Here is a 19515-nt window from a genome sequence, read left to right on the forward strand (position 1 = left end):
GGTTAAAAAGTCAAGGATGGATAGAAGAGCTTTGGCATCGGAAAGGAGACGGGAGTGGAGTAAGAACACCAAACACGGTAAACTGCGCTGATCCTCTTCATTACCATGGTCAATCTTACCAGCACCCTTCTGGATTTCAGCCTCTTTCTGCCTTACGATTTCCACGCTGCAGCTGAATTTTGCCCTGGAAGGGAGAGGTGTAAAGAGAAGTGAACGACAGAAAAAACAGAAATTAGGAAAAAAAAAAAAAAGTGGCGATTCATGAATGGTGACTGAAGAAACGGGAGCACACTTTGGTTTTCACTTCATTATCAACTATTAGAGCAAGTTCCCTTCCAGAAAGCCTGGGTTTGAGCACCTCTTCCCAGTGTGAACATTGCTCCCTAGCCACATGGACACCCCCAACATCTCACCCACACACACCAGAGGATACAAGATTGTCCACATTAGCTTCCTAAAACTCACCCAGAGCACGGCTCAAAGAACAAGAAGTCACAGTGGAACCCAGCCTCAAACTCAAACCAACTGTTGGCAGTTATTAAATTCATTTTCATCCATACAAGCAAGGTCCCAAAAAAGTCTACTTAAAAAAAAAGTGGCAGGAGAAGAGAGAACAGAAGGGAAAGCCCCAGAAACCAGACCAGAAATTAATGTAATTACCTCTTCTCCCCTGCCATAAATTCCGCAGAGGAAATCAAATCTTTCTGTGCATGTGTATAAAAACCTATCAGTCTATGGAGCTCGCCAAAACCCATTATGTCTCAAACTGGGTGTTCTAATTGAGTGAATCTGAATGTACCAGTCGACCAGGCATCAATGGATCCAGGTTTTTCCAAGGGCGTTTGCCACAGAGCCAGAGAGGATAAACATTGGTTGGAACCACACACTAATCAGCTTGCTTGCCGAAGAGACCCTCTCTGAGCCTGGAGGAGATCTATGGAGCCTGGGTGCTGGCAGATGCATCCTAACATTTTGCGTCAGATTGTAATGGAATATTTCTCATAAACAGCCAAGTGTCTCTCCCAGCCATTCAACTGACATGTTTTTTGTTGTTTAACTTCAGATCTGACAGATGATGATAACCTGGAAAAAAGAGAGGTTACAAAATGCTGAGGGCTGTGGGGCTGGGCAGTGTAAAGGGCGCCTGCTCAAGAATTAGGACAGGGCTGTGATTTGTAGGGCCCGGAAAAGACTGTTATGCAACCCACAGCAAGCGGGGCGGCTGGGAGAGGGGCCTGGAAAGCAAGCGGGAGGGGAGAAGTGCTCAGCCACAAGAGCTCTGGGCTGCTTGCTTCACGGAAATATGCCACTTGTATTGCATTTCATTTTGTGAGATGGAGAATGCTCCCTCCCCCTCACCACTCTCCCCAGGCTCTCAGTGCTCTCCTCTCTCATGAGCACTCTGATTTATAGCACCTGTTAAAAACACATAATGAATGCAATTAGCTGTGGCACTGGAGAGAAAAGGTAGGAGTTGGCTTTATTCTAATAAAAGATAAATGTGTTTGTTTTCATTAACTTCGTTCATTAATTTAAATTTCTGGGGCCAGTTTTAAATCGTTGCTGCTTTCTTTGCCATTAGCCTAATAGGTGCTAGTTCTCCAACTTTAGTGGGTGTCACAATCCCTTTGGGGAATATGTTTCAAATGCAGGGAACCCTTGTAGGTGAGGAGTGAGCATGAGATCTGCATTTTCAAGAAAACTCAATAGCAGATTCTGATGCAGGAACCATGCCTCTGAGAATGTGATTTCTATAGATATAGTAGGTACTCAAGAGTGATCTATTCACCAAAGAAAATTATTTTCCTTGTTAGCTGTGGGATTCTATCCAAGTTAATATACATATATAGTTAAATATGATACATGTCTATTGTGGAAAAATCAGAAAATATAGAGAAACATAGGAAGGAAATAAACATTTCCTTGATCTTTACAAGCTATTTACATTCTCTGGGCTGTAGTTTTCTAGTTTTCTCTGCCAAAGCCTAGGGATTCTTAGAAGGAGCAGCTCTATCTTCACTGTCCTCTCTACCACCCAGCACCTATCTGGCACGTAGTAGGGCATACAAAAGTATTTGATGAAAGAAACAATTGTTAAGTGACACTGAGATTAGATGACCTCTAAAGTCGCCATCAACCCTAATACTCTATGTTTCATTCTCTGCTCTAAGAAAAAATATATAATTGCACAAACTCAGATATATTTGTCACTTGGACTCCTGACATTCAAACATGTATATGTTTTTTATCTATGTCTTGTCACTTGATCTGACAGCTTTCTGCCTGCTCTATCTGATAATAGTTTAGGGTTGTCCTTGCCCGAGGCAGCTCAGCTATCAGCATGGGCTGAAACTGAGTGGGGCAGTCCCCACCTTGTACCAAACAGAACAGTCTGAGTCAGTTTTTTCAGTCTCCAGCAAAATTGCACAGAACCAGAAACCGAATAGTTGGGTTTTTCAGTTCACAAATGTGTAATTCTTTCCTGAAACCTTGAAGCAGATCACTCCCCACCATCCCACCCTGCCTCACAGGGCACTAAAAAATGATCACTGGTTAAGGTCTTCCTATGTGTGACACACTTTACACACATTTCTTATTTAATCATCACAGCAGCACTTTTACCTCCATTTTACAAATATAGAGTTAATGCTCAAGTTTCCTCAAGTAAGACATTGGAGAAACAGGATTCAAACCCAAGTCTCCCTGACTTTAAAGTCCTTGCTTTCAACCACTACAATTAAAGGGGTGTGTGTGTGTGTGTGTGTGTCTGTGTGTGTAAAGTGGGGGTAAGTAAAATGCTAAAAATATTTTAAATTCTCCAACAATATCACAACAATAATTAATTACAATATATAACTTTTTTTTTTTTTAAGAGATGGAGTCTTGCTCTGTCGCCCAGGTTGGAGCACAGTGGCGTGATCTCGGCTCACGGCAACCTCCGCCTCCTGGGTTCAAGCAATTCTCCTGTCTCAGCCTCCCAAGTAGCTGGGATTACAGGCGTGCACCACCACGCCCAGCTAATATTTGTATTTTTAGTAGAGACAGGGTTTTGCCATGTTGGCCAGGCTGGTCTCTAACTCCTGACCTCAGGTGATCCCCCTGCCTCAGCCTCCCAAAGTGCTGGGATTACAGGCGTAAGCCACGGCACCTGGCCAATAACAATTATTTATTATATTATATTATTATTTATTGTATTTATTCACAATAATTTATCATAAATATGTTATTATAAATAGCAATAATAATTAAGGAAGAATATGAACCCACCACCCAAACAATGTGCTCTGTTTCATTCCTTCACCACAAACACTGTATCCTAAGAATTATTTCTGCAGCTGGCACAGTGGCTCACGCCTGTGATCCCAGCACTTTGGGAGGCTGAGGTAAGAGGACAGGTTGAGCCCAGGAGGTCAAGGCTGCAGTGAGCTATGATCACACGTGACAGAGTAAGGCTCTGTCTCAAAAAAAAAAAAAAAAAAAAAAACCTCTCTGTTACATGAGCTCATGTTTATCAGTTTTAATAGCAGCATCAGGTGCTCATCAGGTTACATCTAATTTGACTTGTCACAATAAGGTTATAAATCCCATAAAGAGAGGAGCCGAATCTGTTCTATTCACTGATGTATACCCAGCACCTAGCACAGTACTTGCACAAAGAAATCATTCAATAAATGTTTGTTGAATGTATGAATGAATGGTAACTTGCTTGATACAAACAATTCTGGGGAGATGCTACTGGCAACATGGTCACCCAGGTGTCAATCATACAATACAACCCTGCCACTCGGTGGGTGCTTAGGAAGATGTTGTGGAAGGAATAATCTTTTAGGAGGAGAGATGGGACATAATAGATGTTTAATACACATACTCGCTGTTTGATCATTGTCATTGTAAATACATTTTTTGGTAATGGTTTCATTGAGATACAATTTACATCAAATCCATACATTTCCAATAAACTTTTTATTTTGCAATAATTCTATACAGAAGAGTTGTAAAGATAACACAGAGAGTTTCTGTATAAACTTCACCCTTCAGTTTCTCCTAAGGTCACCTTCTTACACAAACAAGGTATGTTTATCGTAACTAAGACACTAATATTAATACATTACTATTAAACTAAATTTTAGACCTTATTCAGATGTCACCAGATTTTTCTTTTATGTCCCTTTTCTGTGCGAGGAAGCAATCCAGGAGACCATTTCACATTGAGCACAATTATGTTTGCCAAGCTGATTCTACCATGATTTACCTTTGACCAGCCGAATTTTTTTTTTTTCAGTTATCAGCTTCAGGAATTAAAAAAAAAAGTCTACCCAAATTAGCAAAATGGAACCAAAACAGATTCTCCACTTTAGTTAAGTGCCTTGCTGCCTCCTTCATAAGGAAGGCCATGCTTTCTTTTCTCAGCTTTGTGCACCCTCATTATGTGACCCATGTTACGCCCCAGGGACCCAATGTTTTACGGGTTTGTGCGAACCTAAGTCATCTGTAGGGTCCTAAGTCACGTGCCTACTGCCAGTGCTAAGACTGCGCAGAGTCAGACCTCAGCCAAGTTTTTTGGGATGATTTGAGGTTTGCATCCAGTCTTGGATTCCAGAAATCATACTTTGCACCTATTCCCATGTGTATGTTTAGAGTGAACTTGCTGGGAGAAAATGAATATGATCTAATGTTAAGTAAAAGAGCAGGACACAAAATTCAACACGCTGGACTGTTACAGCTCTGTCAAAATACACGTAGGAAAGAAAGAAGATACCCAAAGCAATTGTTGTCATATTAGGGTGGCAGGATTATGGATAATATTTTTGTCTTTCCTACATTTTCCAAACTTATTTCCATATTGTATTTTGCTTTTTATGATGATAATTTCTATAATTAAAAAATAAATTTATACTCAAACTAAATATACAACTTAAAATATAACTCCTTTGAAAGGAGACAGTCAATGAGGAAAAGTGCCTAGGACAAGGAAATAAGTGCTGGCAACAACAGCATTTATTTGGTAATAAATGTTCAATAAATGTTTGTTGAATGAATGCGTTAAGTAATTTACAGGGATCATCTCTTTAAATTCTCAAAAGTACTTCAGGAGAAAGTGCAGTTATTACCCCCATTTTGCAGGTAAAGTAACTGAGGCACAGAGAATTTAAATAACTTGTTCAAGCTTCCCCAGCTGGTAGGCGACAGAGCTGCAACTTGAACCCACTGAGTCTCCAAACACAGTTACAGAAGGATGGAAAAAGAGGGAGAGAGAAAAGAAGGAAAGACACGAGAGAAAATGGTTTCATCGGTGAGAACAGTTAGACCAGTGAAATGAATGTCTGAGATGCTTCACCTAGGGGACTAGTCAAAGATGCAGAATCTTGGCCCCATCTCACACCTAATGAATCAGAATCTGCATTTTAAAAACATCCCAAGGGACTCATATGCACATTCAAGTTTGAGAAGCCAAGACAGTTAATATGAAATCTGTTTGGGAAAAATAATTTACACATACACATGCACACACACACACATATATAATATATATATATTTACTTGTATTTATCACACACACACATATAATATATATATATTTACTTGTATTTGTCTTGGCTGGTACTACCTCGCTAAGAAATTGGGGCATAGCTGTATAAATCGGTGTTCTTCAAAGTGCAAGTGATGGCTGTTTTGTGGATTGTGAAAACATCTTAATGAATTGCAATCAGAAACTAAAAAAATAAATAAAAATTATCAGAGTGCATCTTATGAAGAAAGGGTGTGTTATTGCATGAAACTTTTATTTCAAGTGTGTGGGGGGGTGGTGAGTGTACTGGCTCTTGAAGTAAAATGTCTACCTCCTGTCCCCTTCATCAGAAAAGTTGTGACTGGCCTTCACACCATGGCCAAAGGCAGCCATGGGTAGTTTATTTTTTGTTTGTTTTTTGTTTTTGTTTTTGTTTTTTGAGACAAAGTCTCTCTCTGTTGCCCAGGCTGAAGTGCAATGGCCCAATCTCGGCTCACTGCAACCCCCACCTCCCAGGTTCAAGTGATTCTCCTGCTTCAGCCTTCCGAGTAGCTGGGATTACAGGCGCCTGCCACCACACTTGGCTATTTTTGTTTTTTCAGTAGAGATGGGTTTTCACCGTGTTAGCCAGGTTGGTCTCGAACTCCTGACCTCAGATGATGATCTGACCACCTCGGCCTCCCAAAGTGCTGGGATTATAGGCATGAGCCATGAGATTCTTTTTTTTTTTTTTTTGAGACGGAGTCTCGCTCTGTCGCCCAGGCTGGAGTGCAGTGGCACGATCTTGGCTCACTGCAAGCTCTGCCTCCTGGGTTCACACCATTCTCCTGCCTCAGCCTCCCGAGTAGCTGGGACTACAGGTGCCCGCCACCACACCCAGCTAATTATTTGTATTTTCAGTAGAGACAGGGTTTCACTGTGTTAGCCAGGATGGTCTCGATCTCATGACCTCGTGATCTGCCCACCTCGGCCTCTCAAAGTGCTGGGATTACAGGCGTTAGCCACCGCGCCCGGCCAAGCCATGAGATTCTGAGCTGACATTTAGAAGTGTGGTGGATCTCCTTCCTATATCTGATAGATTTAGAAACTCTGAATGAAATCAGAATTGGGTGGGGAAGGAGGGTGAATGTCTCAGAAATTATCCATCCCAGCCACTTCCCTGTCCAGGTGCAGAAACACAGTCCCAGAGAGGAGAGGGATTTGCCCAAGGGCACACAGCAAAACTGGGACTTTGGAGAGAGGAGTGTAACAATGTCAAGTCTTTCATTCCTTTTTTGTCTCAACCATGAAAGTCTTGGGGGCTGGGGGGACCTGGCCTGGAGGCCAGGCAGCCGGGGGGACATGACTCTGGAATGTGTTGGGGAAACAAGATGCCTTCTCCTCCAGACCTGACAAGCCAACAGGACTAGGTGTGGCAAGAAAGGGCTCTGGTTATCTGCCTCCCCCCTCTGTTTTGTTTGGTCTGTCAACTCCAGCAACAAAGTGCCCCAAACGTGTGAGGCTTGATAAAGATGGGAAGGTAAGAGGGTGAAGGTAGTGGGACAACAGGGACCAGAGCTTGAGAGGTGTCCCGGGACCTCTGTCTCTGCTTCCTCCAGGAGTCTGGGAAGCCAGCAGGATACCCCTCTCTCCTTCACAGCCTCCCCCTACTCAGTGATTGTGGCCAAAACACTTAACTTCTCTGGGTGGTTGTGTCTTCATTTCAAGATGGGACAGGATAAACCCTTAATACTTAGATCCTAAATCAGAGGATTTTGACTTTGAAAAAGAAGTCTACCATCTTATTCTTCCCTTTGTATTTTTTTTTAATTCAAAAAGTAATATGGGCTGGGCCTGGTGGCTCATGTCTGTAATCCTAGCACTTTGTGAGGCCGAGGCAGGAGAATGGCTTGGGCCCAGGAGTTAGAGACCAGCCTGGGCAACATAGGGAGGCCTCATCTTTACAAATAATAAAAAAAAAAAAAAAAAAAAAAAAGCTGGATATGATGGTGTGCCCTTGTAGTCCCAGGTACTTGGGAGGCTGAGGTGAAAGGATTGCTTGAGCCCAGGAGCTTGAGTCTGCAGTGAGCTGGGACCGCACCACTGCACTCCAGCCTGGGTAAGAGAGTGAGATTCTATCTCAAAAAAATTAAAAAAAAAAAAAAAAGTAATGCGAGAACCTGAGAAAGAAGAAACCATCCATAATCTTTCTAACCCCAAATAACTGTTACCATTAGGATGTGTATGTTGCCAAAATGGGGTCAGAGTCTATTCTGTTTTCCTTTTCTCACTTAGCAATGGGTGGCCGGCTTTTTTTTTTTCAGGGGTGGGGGTGTCAATGAATATTATTTACTTCATATTACGTGGCTATTTGATAATTATTGATTATTGTTAGGTTTTCTAAAGGTGTGATAATGACATTGTACCTATGCTTTTTAAAAAGAGTCCTTTTAGAGACGGCGTCACAGGTGGTGGAGCGCTGGGCGATCAGGCTGCCTAACTGGCCGGCTTGGGCGTCTGGGCGGTGAAGGTGGGACTGCCTGTTCTGGGCAGCAAGTTCCCCTCTCCAGCTGCCCGCCATTCATAACATGTCCCCCAGAACCCGGGAAGCACAGGCAGGGCTGGCTTAGAGAAGACGCGGTCCCCAGCGCTTGGGCCACGGACGTCCCAGCCCGGTCCTCTGTCGCAGGAGAACCGCTGGACCGAGCCGCTGGGAGAAGCAGGCCAGAGCCTTCCAGAGCCTCCGCCCGAGGACCTGACAAAGAGCGCCTCCTCCTCCGCAGCCGGGTTCCCGGTGGCCTTACCAGCCTCCAGCAGCAGAAGCAACGCCTGATCGAGTCCCTCCGGAACTCACACTCCAGTATAGCTAAAATACAGAAAGATGTGGAATACAGATTGCCATTCACCATAAACAACCTGACAATTAACATATATTGCTTCCTCCACAATTTCCTCAGGAAAAACCAGTGATCAGTGTTTTTCCACCAATAGGACATCACTTAATGGATAAAGAAGGAGTGTATGTTACTTCTCCATTAGCAAACAATTTTACAATGCACTCAGATCTTGGAAAAATTATTCAGAGTCTGTTGGATGAGTTTGGGAAGAATCCTCCAGTTTTAGCTCCTACTGCAACAGCATTTCCTTACCTATACAGTAACCCAAGTGGGATGCCGCCTTATGCTTCTCAAGGTTTTCCATTTCTTCCTCCATATCCCCCAGAAGAAACAAAGAGGAGTTATCACTTCTTTATCTGTTGCTAATACTGTTTCTTCTTCAACAACAAGTCATACCACAGCCAAGCCCGTCGCTCCTTCATTTGGCGTCCTTTCAAATCTGCCATTACCCATTTCCACAACAGATGCTTCAATATTGACGAGCCAAAATGGTTTTGGTTACAAGATGCCAGATGTCTCTGATGCATTTCCAGAACTCTCAGAACTAAGCGTGTCACGACTCACAGATATGAATGAACAAGAGGAGGTATTACTAGAACAGTTTCTGACTTTGTCTCAACTGAAACAAATTATTACTGACAAAGACGACTTAGTAAAAAGTATTGAGGAACTAGCAAGAAAAAAATATCCTTTCGGAGCCCAGCTTGGGAGCCAAAAGGCAAACTGTTTTAGATAAGTATGAATTACTTAAACAAATGAAGTCTGCTTTCGAAAAGAAGATGCAAAGGCAGTGTGAACTTAGCGAGAGCTGTAGTGCAAGTGCCCTACAGGCAAGATTGAAAGTAGCTGCACATGAAGCTGGGGAAGAACCTGATAATATTGTGGAAGACTTTGTGGAGGGAAAAATGGAAATAAATGATTTTCTCAGTAGCTTCATGGAAAAGAGAACAATTTGCCACTGTAGAAGAGCCAAGGAAGAGAAACTTCAGCAGGCAATAGCAATGCATAGCCAATTTCATGCTCCACTATAGACATACACTGCCAAATGGAAGAAATTAAAGCCGCTTCCTCAATATTAGGCAACAAAGTTTCTAAGAGTGGGCAGCTACAAGAATGGCGTGTAGTGAGTTATGTTATAAAAATGTGAAAGCCATTACCACTATATCCTAAGTATTTATCGTTTTAGCAAGGTATTCCCTGTTACATACAGTATATGGCAGAAAATGAATAAACATTCCTTGTACTTAATTTGGGAACTGCTCAGCAGGTAATGGTCAAATTTTATATTCTAAAAGAATTACACTTGCTTTATTTTTTACATTAACAGAGTACTTTTATATCACAGTTCTTTAGTATATTCTTTTTTTTGAGATGGAGCCCAGGCTGGAGTGCAGTGGCACTATCTCAGCTTATCACAGCCTCCGCCTCCCAGGTTCAAGCTATTCTCCTGCCTCAACCTCCCGCATAGCTGGGATTACAGGCATGTGCCAACACGCCTGGCTAATTTTGTATTTTTAGTAAAGAGGGGGTTTCTCCATGTTGGTCAGGCTGGTCTCGAACTCCTGACCTCAGGTGATCCACCCGCCTTGGCCTCCCAAAGAGCTGGGATTACAGGCGTGAGCCACCGTGCCTGGTCATATATTCTATTTTTAAATATGATGAACACAATTACATTTTTTCATTTATATATATATTGCCACACTCCCTCCAAATCTTTCATACTAGAGAGATCAGCAATGTTGCTTTCTTGCTCTTTCTCTTTACTTTGTTCTAATTTCAGCAAAATGTAATACAGTCTCCCATAAAAAATTTACATATTCAAAATATTGATGTAAATTGTAGAGTTTAAATTAATCCTTTTACATTCTAGAATGTACTAGTATATTAAAACCATACAAGATGAATATCATTTATCTCTGTCCAAACATGGCAACTTTTCTCCACTAAGTCTCATTTAGGTCACCTAGTGAAGTCTTTGTTTTACTCATAAGACAGGGGAGTGAATCTCCCTCAAATGTGCATTTTAACAAAACAAAACCCTTTTCAGAACTTTCAGCAGTCAGTGGTCATGAGATGTTACTAATGTTAATTAAACCATATTAGTCAGTTATATAATTTCTAAAAGGATAGATTACAAAATCTATTCCCTTCATTAAACAGACATGAGAACCAAATACTCTGGTTCTTCACTGGGTTTTCCCTACAGATGTTTTACCCTACTAACTTTATAATGTTATACTTTGATATCAAGCTGGTGGTTGGCCTACACTGTCGGTATTGCAGTCTCTAGAATAGTAATAAAAGATTGTTATTACAAGAAAGCTAATACTTGAATTCATATATATAATCAGAAGAATGAATGTTGCTTCTACCCTGTTAGGTATTAAGTCAGTGTTAGAGAAAACGTGAGATATAAGTTTTAGCATTTTTAAATAATGAGGAGAAACAGACTAGATGTCAGAGAAATGCAACAAAATTATTCTAACAATTCAAAATATATTATCTAAGGAAAAGTTAAAGTGATGGTTATTCCTAAAAGATAAGCGTAAGCAATTAAAAGCTCCTTGGGAATGTATCTATTAACCAAAAAGGGTGCATCTCAACAATGTTCCTGTTTTTAGAAATATGGATAAGAGGGTCAGAAAGGAAGATAATGTCAGAAGCTTTAGAAAACACAAAATAGGGATCTAGAAGTGAACTAAAAGGTTCATGATGATTACAGATGTGAGGAAAAGGAGTGGAGGCTTTTTGAGAGATGCATCCTATGACAAGGAAGATACATACTGATAACTTCAGGTAATGACAGAAGTAATTGCTCTGCAGTGAATATAATTTTCATAGTCTAGGGTGAGCTTCAAAATGGTGAACAATTTTCCTTATATTTGATAAACAAAATGACTACGTCCTCTTCAATATCTAAGAAATTAAAAGCTGGACACTTTTTTCCCTTTTCATAGCCGCATTAAAATAGTTCTCAATGACAAAAAAAAAAAAAAAAGAGCCTCTTTAGAGATATATCCTGAGCTGTTTCTAAGTAAAATGATATCTGGGATTCCCTTCAAAATAATACAGGAGGAGGAATTGGGTGGGAGTGGAGATAAACAAGATTTATCGTGAATTGGTAATGGTTGATGCTCTTTCATGTATGTTTTTAAATATAAGGTTTTTTCAATATTCTTCTCTAATAGTAGTTTTTAGCCTATTTTGGTCACAGATCCCTTTGAAAATCTTAAGTCAGCTATAGATCCACTTCCGTACAAATCCACCTTTCACAATTTTAGGAGGTTCTGTCTCCTGAAACCCATTGCTGTATCACAGGTTAAGACCTCCTAACCTGTAACATAATCTCCTTTTCTAAAGTTTGTATAGTATTTTTCAAGTAGATACATCATAATTCCCTTGACTAATCCCCTAATTGCTGGGAATTTTTATTAAATTATTATTAATAACATCATATTACATGTCTTTGCATACATATTCTTTAGGGCAAATTCCTAATAGTACCAAAAGATATGTTCATTTTAAACACTTTTTTATTTTTTTTTCAAAGAGAGAGGGTCTTGTTATGTTGCCCAGGCCAGACTTGAACTCTTGGGCTCAAGCAATCCTCCTGCCTCAGCCCCCGCAAGTAGCTAGCATTGTAGATACACAACACTGCACTGGCTTAAAGGCTTTTTTAAAAAAAAGAAAAAATCACATTGTCCCCAGAAAGTATTGTTAACATTTTTTTTTTTTTTTTTTTTTTTGATACTGGGTTTCACTCTGTCACCCAGGCTGGAGTGCAGTGGTGCGATCTCAGCTCACTGCAACCTCCGCCTTCCAGGCTCAGGTGATCCTCCCACCTCAGCCTCCTGAATAGCTGGGGCTACAGGCGTGCACCACCATACCTAACTAATTTTTTTGTATTTTTAGTAGAGGTAAGGTTTCATCATGTTGCCCTAGCTGGTCTCAAACTCCCGAGCTCAAGTGATCCACCCACCTTGGCTTCCCAAAGTGCTAGAATTACAGGAGTGAACCACCACCCCCAGCCTAACATATTAATATTTTAAAATCAATTCCCATCCCTGGAGTCCTGTCATCAGGATTCAAGCCCGGACAAGCAGCTTGTCCCTGGGCACAATTCGTCTTGCTTTTCTGAGCGTCAATGTCCTCACCTATAAACATGAGGCGCTAAATGAGCGGATTCTTTGATTGTGTCATTTTTTCCGATCCAGAAAATCCTGGCAAACTCTGTGGCCCTCAGAGTTCTGCCTTGGTTATCGGAGGAGTCTCCACAGGCTCCTAGCCATTCTTCCTGCCCCAGATCTCCATCTGTGATGGTGTACCTCTGACCACCAGGGTGCTCTTCCTACAACATTCACAGGTGGTGGGGCAGAGCTTTAGTGTGGTGGGCTCTTAAGGCAGACTTTGGGGGCTGGAATCCTGACTCCAACCAACGGGCAACTTTAGGCAAATGATTTAACCTCTCTCTCTGCCTCAGTCATCTGTTAAATGGGTGTTTTAGATCAGAACCCACTTCACGGGCTTGAGTGAAGATTAATTGAAATAATACACATTAAAGTGTTTATAGGGCCGGGCACAGTGGCTCACGCCTGTAATCCCAGCACTTTGGGAGGCCAAGGTGGAAGGATCGCTTGAGATCAGGAGTTTTGAGACCAGCCTGGGCAACATAGCAAGACCCTGTGTCTACAAAAAATTTAAAAATTAGCCAGACATAGTGGTGCACGTCTATAGTCCCAGCTGCTAGGGAGGCTGAGGTGCAAGGATTGCTTGAGCTCAGGAGGTCAAGGTTGCAGTGAGCCATGATCAGAACACTGCACTCCCAACCTGGTGACAAAGCAAGACCATCTCTATAAAACTAAAAACAAAAAAAAATTAAAACAAAGGGCTTAAAACAGTGCCTAGCATAGTATAAACACTCATCAAACACTTGCTGTTATTATTACATCTCTCTGTCACCCTGCCCCTTCTGAGGACTTTCCTTTGCCTGCAGAGTAATGTGGGACTCCTCAGCATGGGAGCCAACCTTCTTCATCACAGCTCCTCAGCCACCTTCCTGAGGGCCTTATCTGCCCTGCACACACCCTACTGTGAAAGCCAAAGAGAACAATGCCTATCCTTAACCCTGCCCTGTGCCCTCCTAAACTGTCATTCCTTGGTTCCTTGATGGGAACATTTCCCTCTGCCCCAAAGGCATCTCCTAAATGCACTTCCAGAGGAAGGGCCAGGGCTAAAATCTACTCATGCCTGAGCCTAGACTGAGTCCCTGTGTGTCCCAGGCCCTACGTGCACCACAGTTTCCCTGTCTGTAAAATGTGGTGAAGAGACTAGACATCTCCAAGGAAACTTCCAGCTCTGGATAGCTCACTGGTTCCAGAATGAGATTCTCACTTCATTTATACACACTTTGTGACTATCCTTGGGAAGCCTAGTGTGTCATCCCCAGCACCCTGCCCCAGCTGTGAGAAACCCACAGGCCTCCCTCACAGCCTATTACATCAGAGCAGCCACACTGGGAGCCATCATGTCACAGCCAGAATGAGAGAATCCAGGTTCAGGAGCCCAGGGAGCCAAAAAACCCCTTCGATCCAACCTGGAGACCTTGAATACGTCATTTTCCTATGCAGACACCTCCCCTTCTCTCACCTGGGGAGTGTGACATGTGTCAAATGCACAAACCCTTTGGAGGTGGCATTATGCAGATTTAGGACTGTTGGGCCCAAGCTGGAGTCTAAGTCTCATAACTCAGTGTGACCTTGGGCTCAGGCTCACCAAATCCCAAATGGCCGGGCCTAGTTTTCCTAAGAGACCTTCAGACCTAGCACTCACTTAGGCCCCAATCTGCCAAGGTCATATATTTAAAATGTGGTTCCAAATGTCTTTCCTCAAATAGCCATTATTTGAACACAAAGAACATATAGGCTACAGTGTGAAAGAAACTTGAATTTTGCCTCCTTTTTTCTCTTTTTGCACTTCCTATGAGTCTAGTTATCCTGCCCATGTATGCAAATGTGGACAGGGTCACCAATTTCCTGGTCACTTTAGGTAATAAAAAGTCCTACAACCACTTCCAGTCACTAACTATAGTCTCAGTTCATCCCTCTGCCCAAATTATCAAACCTTCCAACTTGACTTAAAGTTGAGCCTTCTCCCTGCTAGCCCTTGACTCCCCAGCTTGCACTTTTTGCAGGTAAGTTATGAAGCCTGTCAGGGAGGGGCACACTAGGCTTCTTCCCCTGCATGCATCCTTCCCTGAAGAATCTGACAGCCTTGATCTCTGATTCTCTAGCTTCAGAGCTCTGGAGTGAGAGAAGAGTTAGAGAAGCTGCTCGCCTGCAGTCCTTTTACAAGGTGAATATATTTCTATGCTGGCTAGTGGTTTTCTCCTTCCTTAGCCCCTAGGCATCTGTCTAGCAAGACCTCCAGCTCCTTTTGGCTGTCTGCTTGCCCCTCCAGGAGTCCCTTGTGGACAAACCCTAAGATAACCCCCTGCTGGCACCCTCTCTAGCTGTCCCACATGAGTTCACAAAAAATCCAAAGCTCTGGCTCTAGTAAGCTCTGGGGGTGAGCACCAGTGCAGCCACTTCACCTCTGCGCCATTGTCACAGCAGTTGACCAGCACAAAGGCTGCCCTCTAAAAGGAACAGGCAGGGTCAAATAGCAACCTGTTGTGTCCACCAAAACACAGGAGACACACCTTGAGCTTGTCTTAGGCCATTCCTGCTGCTATAACAAAATACCTGAGACTGGGTAATTTATAAAGAACAGACATTTCTTTGTCACGGTTCTGGAGGCTGGAAGTCCAAGATCAAGGTAACAGCAGGTTCAATGTCTGGTGGTGGCCTGGTCTCTGCTTCTAAGGTGGCATCTTGTTGCTGCTTCCTCCAGAGGGGACAAATACTGTGTCCTCACTTGGTGGAAGGCAGATGGGCAAAAAGCTACTAGCTAGTTCCCTCCAGACTTTTTATAAGGCACTGATCTCATACTAATCATCTCCTAAAGGCCCCATCTCATAAGACCATCACCTTGGGGCTTAAGTTCCAACATACGAATTTTGGATGGACACGTACATTTGAACCGTAGCAGAGCTCTGAGTGGTCACTTTAAAGCACTGTTCTCCTTTCTTGAGATGAAGGGGGACATATTCTTCATTGCTCATTTTTGAGAGAAGGTGTAACTCACAGCACATCAACTGCTACTTCAGATATTTCTCCCTTGGCTGGGCGCAGTGGCTCATGCTTGTAATCCCAGCACTTTGGGAGGCCGAGGTGGGCAGATCACCTGAGGTCAGGAGTTCAAGACCAGCCTGACCAACATGGTGAAACCCTGTCTCTACTAAAAATACAAAAAAAAAAAAAATTAGCCAGGCATGGTGGCATGTGCCTGTAATCCCAGCCACTCAGGAGACTGTCGCAGAAGAATCGCTTGAACCTGGGAGGCAGAGGTTGTGGTGAGCCGAGGTGGCGCCACTGCACTACAGCCTGGGTGATAGAGTGAGACTCTGTCTCAAAACAAAACAAAACAAAAACAAATATTTCTCCCTCATCCCCAACTACTTCCAACCCTTTAAAACCCACACACAATACCATAAGGGGTTGAGAGCAGCCAATCTTTGTCAACTTTGTAAATTTTGCACCATGGTCTTGTTCTTTACTCTGGAATGTGGCATCTCTTCTATGTTGACCTCTCAGCTGGACATTTCAATTTTAATATCTTGTTACACTTATAATAATAGCCACCATTAATTTAATGTTTGCTCTACACAGGGCAGGCTCAGGGCTAATCGTTTGTAGTGAATATTTGCTTTTTTTCCAGCTCTCTGTATCCATCTCTTCCTCTTCTGCAAAGCACGCTGATTTCTTTTTAGATGATTACCTCTCCTTCATTTTGTGTGGCTGGCTGGGACACTCAGTAATGGGTAGTGTAGCAGATGGCTTTGGTGGCCTGCCCAGACACCCTTTATGCTGCAAATGTTGGATGCTAATGGCTCACAGCTGCCTCCTTCCTTGGAGAATTGCCTGAGGTGATTTACCTGGGGCTACCTGAAAGGTTACACCTCTTCCCCTGGGAGTGGCCTGGGGTCAATGACTAACTAATGTGGAGTAAACCCAGCCCCCTTGCCTCTAGGTGGGACAAATTCAACGGTGCAATTCATACTCCCCCAGCATCAGGCTGAGAGACTAGACTCCCCCTAAAACCACATCTGGACCAGCTTCTTCTTCCTTTGCCCAGTCCTGCTCCGCTACCTCCTCTTCCCCTGACAGCACTCTCAACAGAATATTGCATGAGAATCCTTGTCTCAGGCTCTGCTTCCAGAGAAACTGACATAACCCAGGTGGGAATGTGACCCAAAAGAGGCCCATCTCCCAGGAAACTGTATCAAAGATAGGAGGAAAAAGAGGTTGAAACCTTACCGTTCTGGTGGTAGCTCCCAACAAGATTATTCCTTATTCCTGTTATCTTGATTCCTGGAGCATCCCTGGTTCTTTCAGTTTTTCTTGAGATTCTCTGTGTATTCCACATCTTGATCTCTGACAATATCCCTTTTTGCTGACCTTGTAGCCAACCTGTTTCTGATGGCTGCCACCAAAGAACTGTACAAATATAGGATTTTAGAGCAATATCTCAACGCTCCAATTGCCCTCCAAAAGCAACAGGTGTTATTATCCCCTCCATTTCTCAGAAGAGGAAGCTGCGCCTTAGAGAGATTTAGTCACTTGCTTTAGGTAGCACAGCTAGTAAATGGTATTACTAGGAGTTGGGCTGTGAGCTCAGGTCTATCTAATACCAAAACTGTGCTCTTAACAACTCCAATGTGCTATCTCCAAGTGGGAAGAGCAAGCTGTTGTGGCCCACAGCTCTCTACTCCCCACTCTTTGTTAGGTTAATATGCCCATGAGCAGATCACCATTGCTCCTGAGGCAGTGAGCCTGGAAGGCTAAGTACCTGGGCTTTAGAGTTTCATTGGCACTCAAACTCCATCACTTGCTAGTGGTGTCAACTGGGCAAGTTACCTAAGTTCTCTGAGCCTCAGTTTCTTAATCAGTTCAATGGAGACAATAGTGCCTAAACAGGATTGTTGAAAGGATTAAAGGAGGTCTTGAAAGTAAATTGCTTAGCTTGGTGCCCAGCATCTAGTAAGTACTCAATACATTGTAGTTGTTATTCATTATTGTTGTGTTACTTCCTGTCACACAGGGATGACTTGGAACATATTTCAGCCAATGACGCAGCCAGAGGAAGCCCATGGCAAGGACTGTCCTGTGCTCTCTGTCTTTCCTCCAGGTGGCCCACAAGAGATTCCCCACAAGGGCCTGCTTCCGCATTGTTAGGGTCAGGCCTGCAGAGGCCAGGCAGGTGCAGTAATTGACTGGAACGGGTCAAGCTGGAAGGCAGTACTAGCCACAGCCAGTAGTGGCCATTTGGAAATGTGGACTCAGAGCTGCCAAATCCTGTGAGTTTTCAGGAAAAGCCAGGAATCTAGATTATTACATCAAACTCCCAGTTTGCAAATGTTTTAACTTAAAACACATTTTTTTAATGCTGATTTGGCCAAACTAAACCCATATGTGGCTGAATGTGGTCTCAGTTTGCAACTCTGGGTTGGAGGCGCTGGTTGGCGTGGTTGCTGTGTGAAAGTGAAAGCCAACCAGGCTGGCCAATATGGCAAAACCCTATCTGTACTAAAAATACAAAAATTAGCCAGGCATGGTGGCATGTGCCTGTGATCCCAGCCACTTGGGAGGCTGAGGCAGGAGAATTGTTTGAACCCAGGAGGTGGAGGTTGCAGTGAGCCGACATGGCGCCACTGCCCTCCAGCCCAGGCAACTGAGTGAGACTCCATCTCAAAAAAAAGGAAGTGAAAGCTTCCCTTCTCCCACACCTCAAAATTCACCTCCAGGTCCTTAGATGGGGTTGGTTCTGGGGGGACTTCTGCCTTTGACTGCTCATGTTTTTAGATGCTCATTTAGAAAGCAGGGCCCGAGTTCATAGGGTGAGTTGAGCCCTGTGCTGCCAAGAGGATCTAAGGTGACTGAGACCTATGCCCTGCTCTTGACCAGAAGTAAGGGTTCATGGGGTGAGACTTCATGTTCACCAACAATGCAAGGAGAGGAAAGAAGGCACATGTGTGTATATGTGTGTATACGCCTATGGGCATGGGTATGTGTGTGTGTGTACGTGTGCATGTGTGTTGGAGGGGGATAAATATGAATGATCTAGCTCAAAGTTCCAAACTGGCATGCTGAAGTTACTGAGTAGCTTTTATTTTCATATCTTTCCATTTGTAGAGGCAAGAAAGAAAATCAAAATTCTTTTTTTTTTTTTTTTTTTTTTTTTTGAGACAGAGTCTCACTCTGTCACCCAGGCTGGAGTGCAGTGGCACGATCTCGACTCATTGCAACCTCTGCCTCCCGAGTTGAAGCAATCCTCCCATCTCAGCCTCCCAAGTAGCTGGGACTACAGGCATGCACCACCGTGCCCGGCTAAGTTTTGTATTTTTAGTAGAGTTTTGTATTTTGGCCAGGCTGGTCTTGAACTCCTGACCTCAGGTGATCTACCGACCTCAGCCTCCCAAAGTGTTGGGATTATAGGCATGAGCCACCATGCCCAGCCCACGAAAATCAAATATTTATTTAGTCAAAAAAGAAACGAGATACAGTTTGTTTTCTCTCTAGGGTTGTCCATGATATATTGCCAAGAAAGAAAAACAAGTTGCAGAAGAGTGTACAAGCTGATTTGATTTCAGTGAAAACAGCAGCAATAACAAGGGCCAAACCGACCATACAAGAAGATGTCAATCTTGTGTGTGAGCAAGAGAAATGGTGTGGAATGATCCCCACTGGGCTGTTAACAATGATCACTTCAGGGGTAGGGATGGGTGGGGGGTGAGATCAGAACTTGGCATGTGCACACATTTATGCTTTATTGTTTTACTTGTTTTAGTAAGCTTGCAATACTGTTGTAGTCTGAAAGTTGTACAATTAAAACAGCAATTTATTTTTATTTTTATTATTTTTTGAAACAGAGTCTCACTCTGTCACCCAAGCTGGAGTGCAGTAGCATGATCTCCACTCACTGCAACCTTGCCTACCAGGCTCAAGCGATTTTCCCACTTTAGCCTCCTGAGTA

General features: G+C 43.1%; 1 pseudogene; it reads left to right on the forward strand.

Moving 5' to 3' along the window:
* Positions 1–8393: 8393 nt before the first annotated feature.
* On the forward strand, positions 8394–9422 carry LOC462211 (vacuolar protein sorting-associated protein 37A-like; annotated as a pseudogene).
* The last annotated feature ends 10093 nt before the right edge of the window (positions 9423–19515 follow it).

Source organism: Pan troglodytes, chromosome 4 (assembly GCF_028858775.2).
Source record: "Pan troglodytes isolate AG18354 chromosome 4, NHGRI_mPanTro3-v2.0_pri, whole genome shotgun sequence".
NCBI classification, from domain to species: domain Eukaryota; kingdom Metazoa; phylum Chordata; class Mammalia; order Primates; family Hominidae; genus Pan; species Pan troglodytes.